This window comes from Scardinius erythrophthalmus, assembly GCF_964197995.2.
Source record: "Scardinius erythrophthalmus genome assembly, chromosome: 9".
In the NCBI taxonomy this organism is placed as follows: Eukaryota; Metazoa; Chordata; class Actinopteri; order Cypriniformes; family Leuciscidae; genus Scardinius; species Scardinius erythrophthalmus.
The window spans coordinates 30724332-30741107 of record NC_138229.1 but is presented as its reverse complement, the minus strand read 5'-3'; positions in this window follow the sequence as shown (position 1 = coordinate 30741107).

Sequence of the window (16776 nt, the reverse complement as noted above, 5' to 3'; positions counted from 1 at the left end):
AACTGGCGAATTTAGGAGCAACTCCTAAAAATAATGGGCGTGTCACTCGTAACTTTAGGACTCCTAATTTTTTTGACTAAGAGTAATTCACAAAGCATTTTAGCCCTAAAAGTAGCACCTAAGCCTGGGACAGCTTAAAAGAAGTCGAGAGGACTCCTAACTCACTAAGACCTATTCACAAACCGCTTTTTGTGGCATTTCACGTTGCGATGTTTTGAAATGCGTGCGCGGCGGCTGCAGGAGCTTCCAATCGCGAGGGAACAATTTTGCATTGTAGGCATAACTAGGGATGCAATAACGCCACCAACAACAACCAAAACTAGGCTACTCATTCATTGCATGTAAACTAATTGTAACGTTTGATTGTGAATCAAATTAAAATGTTCTTCTCTTTGCAAACGTAGGCAGAGGCATATAGTGACAGATTAATTCAATAACGTTGCAAAGATATTGCATCAATCCATATGTTTCATTAGGCTACTAGGCTATTTGTTTTTCCTTACTCTTTATTCATTTAGGCTATTTATTCAGTTATTCATCATCTTCGTCCTTCGCACTACTTGTGTAGCGCACGCATTCTCAGACCTGTCACCTGTCAATCATCATCGTAGGGGAGGGGTTTGGAATCATTCCCGCGTTACAATCATCAGCCAATCAAGGTGGTCACTTCAGTCAAGCTCGTGCATGAGTAATGACGTCATCCATAGCAACAAAGACTCACTCTTAGTTTAGGAGTTGTCATTTTTCTTTACTAAGAGTAGGTCTGAAAGGCGTTGTGAATAACTTTTAAGAGAAAACTCCTAGCTAAAATCTTTTAGTGCGATTTAGGAGTACTCCTAGTGGTAAGATAAAATGCTTTGTGAATACGGCCCCTGGTGTTTTTCACATGCCTGCCGCAGGTGCTTCCAGTCCACAAACCCCTCTCTTGCAAATGGGCTGTCAGCTCCGCTGGGAAAATGTCTGCACATTTTACAGAAAATCGCGTCCTTAATTACACTGTACTCCACCCAAGAAAACTGTCCATACCACTTTGATGAGAAGCTCCTTGATTTTCCATTCTTGACAGTGCAGGGAAATACCTTCAGATTGGGTTGTGAAGGTGGTTCATCTATTGCAATTAGATTGGCGGGTAAACCCGCGTCAGGCTGACCGGGAGAGATCACTGGCACTGCCGCCAAGGAGCAAGCGGTGGTCGCCACCAGCGCCTGACTAACGTTAGCCTTCTTGTGAGTTAATGAGTCTGAAGAACTGGACTGGGTGGACTCGGCAGATGAAGGCAGTGGTGTGTCTTCTTCCTCAACTCTTTTTTTTTTAAATAAAACATTAAAGAAGCTTGTTTAGCCATTATTGTGGCGATGTTAATACATTGGCTAAAGCCCGCCGCTCAGAGAGTCTTTCTGTCGCCCTAGCAACCATAACAACCAATTAGGCCTACGTTCCGGAGGGAGGCTTTCTACTTGCTAAAATAATTCCGATTTATTCAGAAATGAATAAATAAATCAGGTTTATATTAATATATCATCTTAAATACATTTGAAAAACTAAAAATGTATTTTGATCAAACTTGCCTGGGCGGGCCAGTGAGTAATGTGGGCGGGCCAGTGCCGCCCTGGCCCATTACTGGCTACGCGCCTGGACGTAACATGTGACGGCATAACCGGATGCATAAAAGTGACGTTGGCACACACACACATTAGCTTTTGCTCTTCAGCAAGCGTTCTCTGTGAAACTGTCTGTCTTATTTGGTGTTGTTTGTCTGTTGAAATCCACTATATTATGCGAGTGGAAGATACACTAAGTGTGTGCACCTCTGCCCTATATTTCTCACGGGTGGGGACACGCATCAGTTGTGTGTACACTGTTTAGGAGCACAGCACGCACAGGCAGCTCTCAAGGGGGCTGCCTGTGAATATTGTGAAAGTACTCCCGATTAGAGTGCTGCGCTCCCGTTTGGCTATTTTTTCTGATAAAGGCCAGGCTCGTGATCCCCGCGGTTCGGGTCCCGCGTCCGTTGAGGTGGCGCGGCGGCTTAGATCATGGGGATCGCAGAAGGATCTCGCGGATGAGAACGAGACTGCCGAGGCACTTTCTCGTTCATCATCCGCAGATTCTATAACGCTCGCTCACGACGCAGAAGCCCGCAATGTGGTTTCCTCTGCCCGTGACGAGTGCCCAATGCTCGAGCTATCTGCTTCTGAGGAAGTGGATGTGCTCAGCATCGGTATCGAGGAACATGAGTCACACTCGCCGGTGTTGTTTGTAACCCAAAAATAAGAATTGTCCCACTGTGTGAGGGACCAAGCAGTCAAGGGCAAAGGACACAGGATTTCCAACCAAAAATTATTTATTAAATGCAAAAAACAAAATTACAAATTAAATAACTTGAAAAACTGACTGAAAATAAAGTCAGGTCTGGGCCCATAACAATAGTAAACTAAAGAAAATCAAACTAAAACAGAAGTCAAACAAACAAAATAAACAAAGAAAACATGGCCTCCCAAATGACACACATGGGGAACTTATATACACACAGGACTAGTCCATTAGACATACACAGGGAACACCACAAATATCACTTAACACAATTACAATAAATAAAGTATTAACTTCAGAAATAACAAGAAATGGGTCATAAACAAAATAATGTACCCAAATAATTATAGTCAACAAAATATAAATAGAATTATAATAAACAAACCAAACATACAATCAATCATGCACCCCCCCAGCTAATTGGCAACATGGATTAGCCCAACAGAACAAAATGGCAGCAACTGACGCCAGCCGGTCCTTTATTGGAATGGACCTCCACCGGAGCGCAGTGTCCCAGACAGCGCCAAACCTCCGCTCTTCCCACGTAAGCAACTTAAACTCAAAAGAAATAAACGTTAACACAATATACCACTAATAACTAGAAAGTGTGCACCCAACCTAGTCATGTATGGTAAAAGTGTAAATTATACATAAAGTGGGTAAAATGAACCAAATCTGTGTGTGTCTTTATTATGATATAGGATGATCTGCAACAAAAGATTTAATTATAAAATGTAATAAAGGACAACCAAAATAACATCTAAACAAACAAAAGGGGAAAAGGCATGTCAGTGTGTGTGGTTTAGTTACCGCCTTGCTGTGTGGCCACGTTGTCGGCCATCACACACTGCATTGCAATACAGAATCTATAGTAGATAATAACAATAAGATTTTGTGTGGGTGCGAGGCATGCACAGTCAGCTCCTGAGGGTGCTGGCTGTGTGTTCATTGAGAAATATCTTGACGCACACAGCCGTGCGTTTCGGGTGTTTCAGCCTCGCGCCCGTTGACTTTCTTCTCGAGAGATGAAAGCCAAATATGTTGTGAACGACTTGAATCTCAAGACTCGAGGCAGCACGTAGATTATGAAGGCTGATTTATACTTCTGCGTCGGACCTACGCCGGAGCCTCTACGCTGTAGGCAACGCGTTGGTTTTCATTTATACTTCTGCGTCGTTGTCCGCGTTCACGCGCGCAGAGGGAGCATGTGAAACCCGAGGGAGCGGTCCTAGCAGACCAATCACAGTGCTTGCGTCCGCGTAGAGTTGACGCGTTGTTACAATTTTGGAGAGGTGAACGTCAGGGTACGCCGAAGGGTACGCGCGCTACAGCATACCTACGACGTAGCTACGGCATAAGTTCGACGCAGAAGTATAAATTGGGCTTTAGTCTGCAATAAAAGGGACACACGCGATCTGTGAAATAATACTGTTTGGATGCGAGGCATTCACAATCAGCTCCTGAGGGTGCTGGCAGTGTTCATTGAGAAATATCTCGGGCGCGCGTGCTAAATTCCGTGCGCTGTTGGATGTTTCAACCTCGCACCTGAAGACTTTCTTCTCGAGGGATGAAAGCCAAATATTATAACGGCTCGAATCTTGCGTTTGCCGAGGCAGCATGTAGATTACGAGACTGTATAAATAAATATTAAAACAGTATTGTCTGGTGATTATGGCTGCATTTAATTCTATGAATTAAAATGATGGAATTGAAATGATGGAATATATTATCTGACTTTAAGAAGTTTAATTCAGCCTACCGTCTAGACCATACATGGGCAATATACGGCCCGGGGGCCGGATCCGGCCCGCATATTGCTTCAATCCGGCCCCCGCGATGCTCTCGATGCACTCGCAATTTGGACATTCATTACTTATATGAAAACCCCAAATCGCACGAAAATCACACACAAAACACATAATCGTACAAATACTTAAATCGTGCATTTATTAGCTTCTTGTTTCAGTGAAGAAATGTCACTTTAGCTTAGTTATCACGCATGAGAATGAGGAAGTGTATACAGGACGCGTCATGAACCACGTGACGTGAGCTGATTGACAGGTCAAATCTGACGCAAATCAGGAAGAGACACATCTAGCACCGTTCGCTGTTTGAGCTCTTCAGATCGCATAATTCAGTGGAAAATGAATAGAACTATTTTTCTGTATGACGAAATATTTTACTAACATGTGATAACTAATCATTATTTCTCCAAATATGCGCACCATTGGACTAATAGGCCTGGCGGATGCTGTATTTTTTATGTATTTGAACACAAATAAACCGGAGAAGACAAGAATAAATGTTGTGTGAGTAATGATTTCTATTCAAAATAACGATCGTTACAGATTAATTATTTTGCACTCCTGGCATAAATTAAGAAATGAATGTCACTGCAAACCAGTTTAATCATAAACAGTGGTCAAATATCGAAGCTGGAGTCTTAAACCTTTCTGAAGTTTCTAAAATGATGCTCAGATTGTCCAGAAGTAATAGTGTGATGTTTTGACGAGTAATGAATTTTGAACAACAATAATCTGTGATCTTTTAAATCTTTAAAGGTAAGGGGTCAAAAACAATCCAACAGATGTCGCTGTCTGAAATTACAATTTGCGCCTTTACTTCTCTTCTTCACTCCTCAAAGTAACAAATTCTAAACGGCCGACGGCATAAAAAAATTGTCAAAATGAGTGCAGTAAAAAAGAGAAAAGTTGACTCTGAATGTCGAGCATTCAATAAAGAATGGACGTCAAAATATTTCGTCACGGACGTCGGCTCCGCTCCTCAGGAAATCGATGTTTGTATCCAGTGTAACATAAACGACTCTGGGTAAATGCGAATTAGCTCAAGGATATAGGGAATTTTGGAAATATTAATAATCATAACTCATGGTCATAATAATTCAGAAATCGCATGTACATTTACTTTATCAATTATCGAGATTACCTTGTTCTGTAACTGGTCTGGTCATCAATCATTCGTCCAGCGAATAAATGTAAGATTATCACAGTTAAGAAGGGGTATCTATTTACAAACTCCAAGAAAGTTTATCTTCTGGCCACGAACATCAAACTTTCTGAGTTTATTAATTAAAACTACTCAATGTAGTCTATAATATCGAGCTTGTAGCTTAATTAGATCTTTTGTTTCATTGACTTTATAAAAGCGGGCTTTCAAACACAGAGACAGTTAAAGTATACATGGATTTTAATAAATGTAAAACTAGAGATTATATGAGCTACAAATATAAACGTACGTAAAAATGCAAACAATAAAACAAACAAACATTTAAACAAACAAGAACATAAGAAATAAGGTGATAAGGTGAGAGAAAAGAAAAGATACTTGCAAGATTCTGTGCTCTTTCAGTGTGGTGCTGAAAAGGGGCGCGCACGTGCGCGTGTCCGGCTGGTTTGCGTCTAGATTCGTCTTCTGGGTCGTTTCGCAAGGCGATGTAAAGGCTCACTTGAATTTAACGTTACCGAGAAAGTTAGATCATTTCCCTTTTGGAGGGGAAAGGCACGTATGAGCTTAGTTGCAAAGGAACGTCAGCTTCTACATGACGCGGGGTATGCGTCCCAGAGGCCAAGGCAAGGCCTGTCCAGCTGGTTGCATTGGGAGGAGAAGCGCTGCGCGGGGAGAAGAAGGTCAGAGCGGGAGCAAGTTGAGAGTTGAGAGATCAGGGTGAGAGAGAGAGAGAGAAGTGGGGGTCTCTTCCTTTTAAAAGACATCTGTTTACGCCCTCTTTCTGAGACAACAGCAAATCAGATCTTCTGGTCTGAAGCGGGAAGAAGTTCCTTTGTGTAAAGAAGAAACGCCTACCTTGACCATATGTCTTATGAGAAAAAGAGTTCATATTTCCTCTTAAGATTGTACACACAGAACAATACATTTTACTGTAATCTCCTATGTGTGACTGGTTGAATTAAAACAGGACGGTCAGACATATACCAAGGATTACAGGTAAATATAGGACACACATAACGTTACATTCATATGCATCATTACACACAAATAAAGTTTGATTAAACACACAATAAAATTGTCAGTGTTTCCGTTATGGCAAGTGTCGACACTTGAGAAACACAGGAATACATATCAACATTTAGTAATGGCTTGTTATGTAAGAGATTTGTTTTAAAGTCCACGAGTGTGTGTGTGTGTGTGTGCGTGGAATGTCTGGAATGTCTTTGAGGCTTGTCACGTGATTCAAAGGCATGGGGGTTTTAGAGGGGATTCTCCAAAACAGGGTTCCCTTTGTGACTCAAATGTCCCTCTGGGGAGCAACAAGGTTGCAGTTTTGACAATCCATGCAGACTTAGAGACGCTAGTGCAGGAGTGAAAAGATCTCTTGTCTGCTCAGACAATGAAGGATGTGTTTGCGAGATCGGGATCCCCTAATTAGACAACAGCTGACCGGATGTCATTGTTGCTACACCAGCGTCAACTGTGCTTCGGGGCGCATCGGTTTTCAGCGAATGCACGCTGTAGTGCCCGCCCAAAAAGGCTTGCGGCCAGGCAGTGTATTCCCTGCCGGTCCTCCGCTTCAGGGTGTCGAGAACGAAAACGAAAGAGCCTCCCCTCTGGGGGAGCCCTCAGGAAATCGATGTCTGTATCCTGCTATAAAGTGTGCTTCAGGCCACATTGCTTTACAGCAAACACACACCGTGGCGTTCGCCTCAAAAGCTTGCAACAGGGCACCGACTATGGTCACAAAATCTTTCTCGACTTTTTCCTGTCGGTCCTCCGCTTCAGGAGGTCGAGAATAGTGCTCGAAAATCACCCGAGGTCAGTCTTGAGGGGCTGGTTCCCTTAGTAGATTTTGTAGAAGAATGGCAACGCCTTCCGAATATATCTATATGGGTCCTGAATATTATAAAATATTGGTACAGACTGCAGTTCGGTCACCGACCTACCAAGTTTGCTGGGGTGGTACCGACTGCAGTGGTTCCAGAACAGGCTCGGGTTATGGAACAAGAGGTACAGACTATACTGGTCAAAGGGGCCATAGAAATTGTTCCCCTACCAGACAGGGAGTCCTGGTTTTTACAGCCGGTACTTTATAGTTCCAAAGAAGGATGGCGGTGTAGCAACAATGACTTATGTTAGGGAATTAATTAGCTCAAATTAGCGGTAATATTCATCAATGTGAATATGCATATATTGCTTTACATAAATTAAATGATTCAAAAATAGGGAATAGGTCAAAACCTCGGCTTATATCAGCGATAACACAATTACTTGTGATACTCACTGATAAAGACGGGTAGAATATGTTCAATTAGGGGAAAATTTAGGTAGAAGTTGAAGAATTTATTTATTATATTTATTCATTTATTATACAAGCTGTCGTCCAGCGAACAGAATGTACAATTTCTGAACAGAAATCTAGCGTCTTTAACACCGATAGATAACACCTTCCTGTGGCCACAAAGAAAATAATTATCTTCGTGTTTCAGACAACTTTAGATTTCTTTTAATAGTAAAATCAATCGTAGAGCTTATGAGGTAAAAATCTGCACTACTCAGGGACTCAGAATTGAAACAAAACAGGCAAACTTAATTCAAATGATTTAACAAAGTTATTTAAACAAACTAACAATTACATATACTACTTTAAATCACACAGGAGTAAATATGCATAAACAAAAACAATATACGATCGCAAATAAGGACTACAACAAAACAAACGTAAGAATCAAAGGTTAAAAGAGAGGAAGAAAAAGGGAGAATATGAGAGAGAGAGAATTGAGAAAGAGAGAATAAGAGTGAATTTTAAGAATGGCTTTATGTGTGCGTACAATTATAGCGTGGTAAGGAGAGGTGTGTGTGTGTGCGTAGCAGGAGCACGCCTATCATAGCACGTGGTCGTGTGTTTCTGTCTAGGAACACGTGGGGGAGTGTATGTATGTGTGTGTGTGTGTATGTGTGGTAGTGTGTGTGAAAGAGTGTGTAAGTGTGAGTAAAAGAATTTAGAGAGAGGTAGAAACAGTTCAGTCATTCACAACAAAACCCCAATATGTCTAGTAATTTTAGACACTTTAAACAGCACTTCAGATTGCAAATTTAAGGTCTACGTTACTCTGTTTGAATCTCGGCCTTCTGTGTGTGTGTGTGTGTGCGTCGCGTCGGTGTAGACAAAGCGCCTGGATCACGTGGTCACAGCGTCGGGTTGCTATAAATAAAACTTGGAAGAAAATGAAAATAAAAGCGAGCGAAGGTTTCCTTGAAGGAAGGAGGCGGGGTCTTCTTTCTCTCTCTGGTGGACTGCCATGAGAGGAGGGAAGCTCGATATTTTGAAGGGGCCAAACTCACGCCCCCTTACGTACGTGGGCCAATCGTCTTTAACAACGTATCAGGCCCACCTCCTGACGTTTCGAGGGTTGATACGCCCCTTCCGACTAAGTATTGAAAAGATAAATTCGTTCCTAACATTAATAACACTGGTATTAATAAAAGAATGCATCCTCTGATATTTTGTGTTAAAGATTCAACACCGTTGGGGTTCGTGGAACACAGCAATACCATGAATGACAATTCTATCTCTAATGGCACGAAGATACATGGTTTTACGAAGATACATTGATTCCAGACCAATAAAACTATATAGGTATAGTTTTTGGGAAAGGGGATCATGCACACATCAAGAAAATACATTTTAAACATTTCACAAGATGATTTTGATTCACACGTGGTAGGATCTGTGTGTGTTTCTGTGTGTGTGTGTGTGCTGACACAGTCCGAGAGTTCATGCCCGCGCGCCGAACTTTTATCGTTGAGCCACGGGGGTGAGAGGCGATGTGTGTTGGATTTGATGAGATTATCGGCCAGCGCATCTTGGTCGGACAAAGTCTTGTTGTTTTCTGAAGGTAAATCAGTGTCTTAAGCGTGAATCATTGTCTAAGAAGACCCTAGGGAATTTGCGTAATCTCAGACAATTTGGGCGCCTTGCGCTCGTGACTTCCCGTGTAAGCCATAAAACCAAAATGTGTTTTGTTGATTCAGGAACCAGAGAGGTGTCCTTAGACGGCCATCGAGGAGTTATTTGAGCTGATAGGGGCCATCTGTTGTTCGTAGACAGTCCAAGGAGAACAGAGTCCGTTTGTTGATCGGAATGTCAAATAGCTTTAATCAGCGCAAACACTATGTTGCTGTGTGTGGTTATTCAAGAAGGACAGAGGTGTTTGTGAATGGAGATTCCAGTAAGTTAATTAGGTCCCAGACTAGAGGGGGTTTGATTACGGGGTGATTTCAGTAATTTAACATATAGAGAGAGAGCTGGTCATCTGACCATCTTCTTTGCGTTACATTCCCCCCTTGATGATTTGGCGGGGCGTGTATGGGCCTAGTCGACTCATCACGGTAGCACTGGTCAGATGGCAGGTCAGGGAGATGAGGAAGCTAGAAAGGGGTTGTTAAGACTGGGGCTCAGTTCGATGAGGTCTTCCGCATTCTCTGGTGGGGCGTTATCCTTCCGGAGGTTTCTCCTGAAGCCGACGGAGACTGCCTCTGTGAGCTTGGTTGTGGAAGTTCGGATTGCGTTGACTCTTCTGTACAGGACATAGGCTAAGCCCAAGGCTAGGGCATGTCCGAGGATGCTGGTAATGCACAGTGCGGTGTCAGCAGCTGTCCACGATTGAACCACCGGTGAAACGTTCAGGATGGGTAGTCGAGACACGGCTTGAAGGGCTGAGTCAAGTGGAGCTATATCGATGATTTGTGACCCCCCTTTCGCAATCCAATCTTCCAGTTCTGGATCTAGAGTGAAGTTGCGGTCCCTGAAGAAAGGTGGAATCTCTAGTTCGGCTTGGTACTCTTCACTTGGGAGATGGTACAAGGCCAGGTCATCCAGGTGGAGGATGGCTCCTCGTGGGACTTGAATCCACATGCTTTGGTTCAGCAGATTGACACGGGTAGCAGTGTCGTGTTGGTCATAGGTCAGTGTCGCTGACCGCACTGGAGTGTTCACGAGCCATCAGTTTCCTACGATTTCAGCTTGCGTCTCGGTGACTTGGTTGCGAGGTTTCGCATCAGCCGGACAACGTGCGTCGCTAGCCAGCTGTTGGAGGCCGCAGATCCCATCTGTGTTATCCCGGAGGAAGGGTTTGCTAGGGCAGAGGTAGTGTATGTCTTTGGTGAGCGTGCACATGTGCAAGTTAGGGGCTAGGTACAGTTGTGGGTCGCTGTCGTGGTAGGCTACCACGTCTGGAGTCCGGACTTTAAACTGGGTGTTACGTTGCCAGAATCCAATGTTGACAATGTCTTTGAGTCGGTAGATTCGGCTTGACTCTATAATGGGTAAGTTGAGGAGGAAGCCCACTTCTCGCTGTGCCGGGTCCACATACAGTGGGATGGCACTTCCCAAGGAGTAGGCGAGATGGGTTTGTATAGGATCCGTGGGCGTGGTGATGGCGGAAGCCAGCACGGTCTGCACCAGACTCAGGGGTATCAGATATGGTGGGATCCTGCCCATGGCTAAGTTGTCTATGGAAGAGCTCACTTCTCTGAGCATGTGACAGTTCGTGATAAGCAATCCCGGCTGCTCTCTCAACACAATTCCTGAGGCCGGTGCTGGGGAGATGAGGTCGGGTGGCGGCTAGCTTCTGGTCGTCTGAAAGCACATGATGACCATCCACAGCAGCATCCTATTGCAGGCAAGAGAGAGAGAGGTATGGAAGAACAAGGGGAAAGAGAAAAGGCAGAGGTCAGCGAGGGGTGTTCCGTTGGAGGGGCCAGTCTTCTTTTTCCTGTAATGACGGCGGTTGAGGTTAGCTTGCATTGGGCCCTTCCTGTCTGTTCCTGCTAGTGGCCACATGTCTCTTAATCTGGTTGCGGTGGACCCATTTGAGAACTGGCTCTTTTGGTCCCCGTTTTAGCTGGATTTGGTATGCTACGGGGGAGAGTTTGTTCACAATTTCATGAGGGCCAGTCCAGTGAGGCAGAAACTTTTTTGACAGTTGTTTGGGTGGCAAGGTGAAACTGTAGTACAGGACTTTGTTGCCCACGCTGAGTCCTTGGTATGACGCCTTTTGGTCGTAATATGCTTTCTGGCCTTCAACGCTGGTTTTCAGATGTTGCTGAGCGAAAGCAAAAGTTGTTTTCAAGTGTTTATGGAGCTCGTCCAGATATTGGGACGTGGTATAGGCGGTGACGAGGTTGTGGTCTCCTGGTTGGTACAACAGGTGTAATGGCAGGGTCATCTGCCGCCCAGTCATGAGTTCAAATGGAGGCACTCTGGTTGATTCCTGCGGCGTGGCTCGGATAGCCATCAGCACCAGGGGAAGTTTCACATGCCAGTCTTTCTGGTTAGCCGACACATATTTTCTCAACATGGCAACCACCGTTCGGTTAGACCTTCCTACCTGTCCGGATGAGATCGGATGGTGACTGATGTGAAGTTTAGCTTGTACCCCTAGAATTCTCCAGATCTTTTGCATGATCTCTGCGGTGAAATGAGTTCCTCGATCTGAGTTGACTCTGAGTGGTAGGCCGAATCGGGAGAAGATGTGGTTCATCAGGAGATATGCCGTTGTTTGGGCAGTGTCGTTAGGTGCTGGCAAGCACTCTACCCACTTGGTAAATTGGCACACAACCGTGAGAAAGTACCTATTCCCTCGTGATGATTGGGAGAGTGGTCCTACCCAATCAATTTGAAGGTCTGACCAGGGAAATGTGATTCCTCTGCGTTGCAACGGGGCTCTGTGAGTTAGGTTTGTTGGGTGAAACTGACAGCAGACCAGGCATTCTCTCACATACTCTGCCACATTCTGTTGCATATGTTATCACATTCCTGGAACAGGTGTTGGTGTTTGACAGGCTTGTTGTTAGCGGTTTTGAAACCATTTTGTTTCCAGGTTGGAAGATGGCATACAAAACTGAGTCTGGCATAGTTAGAGTCTGTGCAGATGAGCAGTTCTTTGATATTATGGGATGCTGCGGTTTGCAGGGTTATGAGAATTGCTGCTATTTCTGCATATTGTGATGACTGTGAGCCCAGCTTGAAGTGTTGTGGTGGGCATGGGTGGTCGTTCACCCATAGTACCCCTGCACCTGCCTTTAGGATGCCCTCGCTGTTGTAGGAACATCCGTCGACATAAGCTGTGGGCATGCCTTCGCACGCATTTTTGTCAAAGTACCTGTGGCAGGTCAGTTGTGGCTGCTGGGGCTCAGGTGTATTCCGCGTTGCAGCAGTAGAGTTGTCAGAGCAGTTTTGACATGCCACCAAGCCGTTACCTAGAGCGGATTTGTGGTTTTGTGCATATATGGCCTCGACGTTTCGTCCTTGGAGAGCCATTAGCCATGTAGCTATGCGTGAGTTGGTGACAACACCGTCTCTTATCCGTTGGCTGTTAAGGAACATTACGGGCTGGTGGCAAGTCTCTATGATGACCTTCTGTGCTCCAATGTAGCTGGAGAAGCGCTGAATTGCCCATACCGTACAGAGCAAAGCTTTCTCACAGTCAGAGAATTTGCATTCTGGAGGGAGAAGTGTCTTGCTGGCATATGCGACCACCTTTTTGTCTTGGTCATGCCGTTGGTATAGGCCAGCACTGAGACATTGGTCTGAAAACCCAGCTTCGAGTCGGAATTCTTTTTGCGGATCAGGGTAGGCAAGGCATGGGGCTGAGCATAAATGTCTTTTAAGTTCTGCCATGGCGTGTTCTTGAGCGTCTGACCAGACGAAAGGGCAGTCCTTCTTCAACAGAGCTGTGAGCGGCCTGGCGATGTCTGAATAGTGTTCGATGAATTGCCGGGAGTAATTGCATACTCCCAGAAAGCTTCAAAGTTCAGAGACGTTAGTGGGAGGCTTGATGTTTTGAATGGCATGAATACGGTTTGATTGTGGTTCAATGCCATGGCATCCAATGAGCAAACCCACGTAATTTACCTTTTTGCGACACCACTGCCTCTTGTGTAGGGCTATTTTGGCGCCGGCAGCAGATAACTGGCTCAAAACATAGTCAATTTCTTTTAGGTGGTCGGCCACCGTCGTGCTTTTCATGAGCACATCGTCGACGTAAATCAGGTTACCTCTCATCCTGGCGTCTGGGCAGGCTTTGTTCAGGAAGATGTTGAACTCAGCTGGTGAGTTGGCATACCCAAACGGGCACCTGTTGAAGGTGTACTGGCGGTTGCCGAAGGTGAATGCCAACTTGTGTTGGTCGTCTGGGTGCACTGGAATCGTCCAGAATCCCGAGGCCACATCGAGTGTAGAGAAGATGGTGGCGCCTCGGATTCGAGGTATTTCTTGTTCTAATTGAGTCATAGGCCATCGTGACAACGGCACCTGTTGATTTAGTTTGCGATAATCAATGGTGGGCCTCCATTTTCCATTAGGCTTGAGAACAGGCCATATGGGCGCAGAGTAGGTGCTATTACAAGTTCGTATCACACCTTTCTCAAGCATTGATTCGATGATTTCCTGCACTGGCTCATGTGAGGCGATGGGAATTTTGTATTGCTTGACGAAGGTGGGAGGAGCCATGGGGTGCGTGGGGATGCGCACTGTGTGGAGGTTGGTGAGACCACAGTCTAACGAATCTTTAGCAAAGTGTTCTTTGAATTTATACAGGACTTGTCGTAGCCTTTGGCGGTCGGCATCGTCCTGAAGTGCATCAGCATCCAGTAGAATTTGTTGCATTTGAGATTCAAAACCTTGGTATGGTTCAGTTGTTGTCTTGTCATCAGCCGGGTTGGTTGCAACAGGCGCAGCAGGTGCGTCCGTATCACTGACAGGCTGGTGTGAGACTGTGTGCACTGTGAGGTGTTGGTCCTCTGTTAGCTCTGTTCTGCACACCTGGTGTTTGGCCACTGACATGACAGAGGTGATAGCAATGAATTGGAAGGGTGCTGTGAAAAAGGTGCTGTACGTATGTCCTTTCGGCATCAGTGCCGGTGGGATGGGCCCTATGATAGGTAATATCAGTTCAAAGTCATGAAAGTCGTGGCTTACTAGCCATCCTAGGCGGTAAGGCCTTGGGATGATGATGTCAGCTGCGGTGCAATTGTTGAATAGAATATGGACTATTCGAGATGACACTTCAGTGAGGGGTGTGGCTTCGAGCGTGAGTCCGAGTTCCACACATTCAGGCAAAGGTTGGAAGAAAGCCAGTGTGTGGTTCAGAATTTGGCCCTGTCGCAGGTTGAGTCGTACCACAACTCCTTTAGTGTAAGCAGGTACCACTGTTCCCTGCTCGTTGATAAGAGTGCAGACTTCTGGGATGGTCTGCCCTGACAGTAGATTGTCATGACTGACGGGAACAGGTGGCTGTAAAGTCAATGGAGCCCATACGACCTCATTAAGCATGTCCACGTGAGTTTTGAGGCGAATCAAGATGTCTGCTCCAATGTAGACGTCGTGGGCTGGGTCTTCCAGGATCAGGAAGTAATGGGTCAATTGCCGGTGATTCCATGTCAAGTTCAAGGCACAGATCCCTTTGGCAGATGTCATGGAGGATGGATTTGGGTTCAGAGGGAAACGGGTGCGTTTGCAGGTGTAGGGCAGGTCTGGAGTCTTTTCCATGATTGCATTGAATAGTGAGAGGCTTACGGCTGAGTTGTCTGCCCATAGTGCCAGAGTGATGTCAGTTGCGGTCACATCCTGCAGCTGCAGGGGAGATTTTACTTGGGGGCAGTAATTATCAGAGTCTGGCGTGGTTCTGAACGTGCAGAGTAGCGAACTTGAACCCTGGTCAGCTTTGGGGACTTTGTCCTCGTGTCTGGCTGAGGGAATTTCCGTGAACCCTGTGGCTTGACAGTCTGGTTCAATGGAGTTGTGCGGCTGGAGGGGGAGGGGTTCGCGCACTTGCGCCCAAACCCCTACCACGCTGCCCTCTGCTGGCTTGGGACGGTCGTGGCTGTCTGTGGCTGGGTTCGTAATTGGCAGGCTGTGCACCTTCCAGGGTAAGTTCTGGAGAGGGTGCAGAGACAGGGCAAACTGTGGGGTATTTTACAGGTTTTTCAGACATAGTCTTTTGTTTTACGTACGCTTTGTGAGCCAGGTCACGTAATTGTTGGATTGACAAGGTCCGTGGACAGACGAGAATGCCCAAGTGCGAACTTTGGCTTGGATGGAGATTCCGCAGGAAGAGGGTTTTGAAATTATTATCGTCTTCCATCCCCGCCTCATTCTGTGGGCCAAAATATGCTTGTCGCAGACGGTCATAATAGGCCTGCGGGGTCTCAAGTCGTGCTTGCTTAAGATCCATTGCCGCTATTATGCCCTGGTCGGATTCGGGGTCAGAGTATTCACGAATCAGAGTTTGTCGTAATTGTGCGTAATTCGTCTTGACCGATTCTGGCTGGCGGTCTAGGAAACTTCGGACGGCACGACCAGATGTAATTCGAAGAAGATATAGCTTGTCCCATGTAGTGACGTTTGCAACAGTTTGTAAGTGAAAATCAATGTCTGTTAAATAAGAATGCACGTCGCTGCCCCCTGCTGGATTTGGGTTGAACGTAGGGATGTTTCTTGCCAGCTTGTCCAGTTCTTTAGACGCTGTGCGTTGACTGACTCGCCCCTCCGGGACGGGGCCAGCAGGTGGGATAGTGTCATGACGTGGGCTTTCCTCTTCTTCTTTAGCTTTAAGGGGTTGGCTGTGAAGCGCAGGTTTGCCGGTAAGGGGGGACGGAGTGATTGGTGTCCCCCTCTCCAGTTCACCTTGCAGCGCGTACGAATGTTTGAGTTCACGGTGGACAATGTCCAGTTCGTCTTTAAGATCGTGTCTTTGTTGGACGAGCACGTTAATTTCAGCTCGGGCCTTCTGCAAATGTCTTTCACAAGCTTTGGCCTTAGCTTCTCTGTCTTTCAATTCATCGTGTGCTCTTTCCAGCAATGCTTCACCACGAAGAAGTTGGTCATTGAGTTCTTCCGTGGTTTGTCTCTCCGACTGTTAATCTTTCGTCGGTGTCTGTGCGCAGGTCCTCCAAAGCCTTTTCCAGCCTTTCCACTTCCTTTTGTAGTCCTGAGCGTGTTTCGTCCTCGGCCTCCGTCTCCAGGAGCAGATCCTCCAGACGTTTTTGTGCCTGGTCCTTTTGTTTGCAGGCCTCCTCCAGCTGAGATTTTAGTCCTGGGTTTTCCTTTTCCAGATGGGCGTTGTCTTTCTCCAGCAGGCGTGCCTGGGCCACCTGGTAGTGGGAGAGACTTCCGATGATGCGACTCCATTCTTTCGAGCTATAGGCCTGTGTGGGGTCATGAGACATGAGTTGATCCACGCTGGAGTCCAGTTCCTGCTGGCTCAGGAGTTTTGGGTCGCCAAAGTCTTTTGGTAGACAGCCTGTTGTCAGAGCACTTAGCCACGCGGTGAGTCCATCCCAATGTTCCGCAGGACTGGATAGGGACATTTTGACTCACTGTAGGCGAGAGAAGCACAACACACGCACACACAAGAAGGGCCAATGCACGTGTTTTGTGAAGCTAATAAACTATAGGACGGTGTGCCGTCTAAAGAACTTTGGGCTAAC